The sequence below is a fragment of the Scyliorhinus torazame genome, chromosome 5, assembly GCF_047496885.1.
Source record: "Scyliorhinus torazame isolate Kashiwa2021f chromosome 5, sScyTor2.1, whole genome shotgun sequence".
Lineage (NCBI taxonomy): Eukaryota > Metazoa > Chordata > Chondrichthyes > Carcharhiniformes > Scyliorhinidae > Scyliorhinus > Scyliorhinus torazame.
This window is the reverse complement of record NC_092711.1, coordinates 75,198,297-75,201,159: the sequence shown is the minus strand read 5'-3', so window position 1 is coordinate 75,201,159 and position 2,863 is coordinate 75,198,297. Positions and strand designations below refer to the sequence as shown.

General features: G+C 48.6%; 1 long non-coding RNA gene across 1 annotated transcript; it reads left to right on the top strand.

Moving 5' to 3' along the window:
- The first annotated feature begins 1,083 nt into the window (after positions 1 to 1,083).
- On the top strand, positions 1,084 to 1,712 carry LOC140418522 (uncharacterized). Its single transcript, XR_011945108.1, has 2 exons — positions 1,084 to 1,206; positions 1,291 to 1,712. It is a non-coding gene; the product is annotated as an uncharacterized lncRNA (long non-coding RNA).
- The last annotated feature ends 1,151 nt before the right edge of the window (positions 1,713 to 2,863 follow it).

Below are 2,863 nucleotides of genomic sequence, written 5' to 3'. Positions count from 1 at the left end.
ATCTTTGTCACAGTCACAGAGGATGTAATTTGTAACTTTGATAAGATGTTGCAGCATGGTGACAGAGCAGAAACCTGATTGAAGGGATTCAAACATGGCATTCTGGGAAAAATGGAGAGGGATTTGGGAGAGGAGAGGGGTGCTGGAGTTGGGGGCAATAATTTGCAAGGATGGTGGAGTAAAGGGTTTGCTTTTTGACAAGGGTAGAATGACAGCAGAAGGGGAGGGATAGTACCTGATAGAGAAAAGATTCAACAAAGTCAGTGAACATGGGGAAGTTGGGTGATCAGTTTTGTGGGAATAGGGTCGATGGAGCAGGAGCTGGATCTCATGGACAAGATGAGCTCTGAGAGGGCATGAGAGGAGATGGGAGAGAAACTAGAGAAAGATGTGGGTTCAGGGCTCGGGAAAGGATGAAATTTGGAGACAGTTTGGTCCGGTGGGCTCGTGGAAGGGAGGGAAGCAGCAGAGGCAACTGATCGGATTTACTCAATCTCAGTCACAAAGAAGCTCCACAAGCTCCTCACACTTCTTGTTGGAGGTGAGGGTGGAAGAGACAGGGGAGAGTGAGAGAACTTCAAAAGGAACTAACTTGTGTCAGAGATATTAAAAAGTTTCAACACACAGCATATTTTCCACAGATATAATTTATTTGACTTTTAGCCAGAATATGAGTCCCTGTAAGTAGCTGCAGTTTATTTCCATCAGCAGAACCAGACCCCAATGAACACGGTTCTGTCAGACCCCAATGAACACGGTTCAGTCCTGGGTGTGATTAACGGAAAATTCCAATCACTGTAGTTATTTATGAACTTGCTGATGTCTCAGCAGGCTGGATTAGGTTGTGAAAGCGTTCCCACACTGAGAGCAGGTGAACGGCTTCTCCCCAGTGTGAACTCGCTGTGGGTCAGCAGGTTGGATGACTGAGTGAATCCCTTCCCACACTCGGAGCAGATGAAAGGTCTTGTGCCTGTGTGAATTCGGCGGTGGTCGGTGAGTTGTGGTGATCGTCTGAACCCAGTCCCGCAGCGAGAGCACCTGAACGGTCTCTCGTCAGTGTGAACACGTTGATGGTACATCAGTTCCCAGGAACTTTTAAAGCCCTTCCCACGGTCTGGACATTTACAAGGTCTCTTGTCTGTGTGAACTCACTGGTGTCTCAGCAGGGTGGATGAGGTAGTGAATCCCTTCCCACACTAAGAGCAGGTGAAGGGCTTCTCCCCAGTGTGAATTCGCTGGTGTGTCAACAGCTGTGACAACTGAGTGAATCCCTTCCCACACTAAGAGCAGGTGAAGGGTTTCTCCCCAGTGTGAATTTTCTTGAGCATCAGCAGGTCAGATGACTGAGTGAATCCCCTTCCACACTTGGAGCAGATAAACGGCCTCTGATGTACAGTGTGTTGGGATGATCGCCTGAACCCAGTACCGCAGTGAGAGCACCTGAACGGTTTCTTGTCAGTGTGAATACGTTGATGGAGCATCAGTTCCTGGGAACTTTTATAGCACTTCCCACAGTCTGAGCAGTGAAATGGTCTGTCCTCTGTGTGAACTCGCTGGTTTCTCAACAGGTTGGCTGAAATAGTAAAACTCTTCCCACACTTGGAGCAGGAGAACGGTTTCTCTCCAGTGTGACTGCGTCAATGTGTTTCCAGCTCTGATGGGGAAATGAATCCCCTCCCACAGTCCCCACATTTCCACGGCTTCTCCCCAGAGTGACTCCGCTTGTGTCTCGATAGGCCTGATGTTTGGCTGAAGCCTCGTCCACAAACACAACACGTGTACGGTTTCTCCCCACTGTGAATGGTGCTGTTGCCCCCACCAGAGAGGGAAGCGGAGATAGTGGTGGCGATGGATGCCGAGAAAGCATTTGATAGAGTGGAGTGGGATTATCTGTGGGAGGTTCTGAGGAGATTTGGTTTTGGAGATGAATATGTTGGATGGGTGCAGCTGTTGTATAGGGCCCCAGTGGCGAGTGTGGTCACGAATGGACGGGGATCTGCATACTTTCGGCTCCATAGAGGGACAAGGCAGGGATGCCCTCTGTCCCCATTATTGTTTGCACTGGCGTTTGAGCCCCTGGCAATAGCATTGAGGGGTTCCAAGAAGTGGAGGGGAGTACTTAGAGGAGGAGAAGAACACCGGGTATCTCTGTATGCGGATGATTTGTTGTTATATGTAGCGGACCAACTAGGGAAGGGGCGGTACTGGACCTGGTATTGGGGAATGAGCCCGGCCAGGTGGTAGATGTTTCAGTAGGGGAGCATTTCGGTAACAGTGACCACAATTCAGTAAGTTTTAAAGTACTGGTGGACAAGGATAAGAGTGGTCCGAGGATGAATGTGCTAAATTGGGGGAAGGCTAATTATAACAATATTAGGCGGGAACTGAAGAACATAGATTGGGGGCGGATGTTTGAGGGCAAATCAACATCTGACATGTGGGAGGCTTTCAAGTGTCAGTTGAAAGGAATACAGGACAGGCATGTTCCTGTGAGGAAGAAAGATAAATACGGCAATTTTCGGGAACCTTGGATGACGAGTGATATTGTAGGCCTCGTCAAAAAGAAAAAGGAGGCATTTGTCAGGGCTAAAAGGCTGGGAACAGACGAAGCCTGTGTGGCATATAAGGAAAGTAGGAAGGAACTTAAGCAAGGAGTCAGGAGGGCTAGAAGGGGTCATGAAAAGTCATTGGCAAATAGGGTTAAGGAAAATCCCAAGGCTTTTTACACGTACATAAAAAGCAAGAGGGTAGCCAGGGAAAGGGTTGGCCCACTGAAGGATAGGCAAGGGAATCTATGTGTGGAGCCAGAGGAAATGGGCGAGGTACTAAATGAATACTTTGCATCAGTATTCACCAAAGAGAA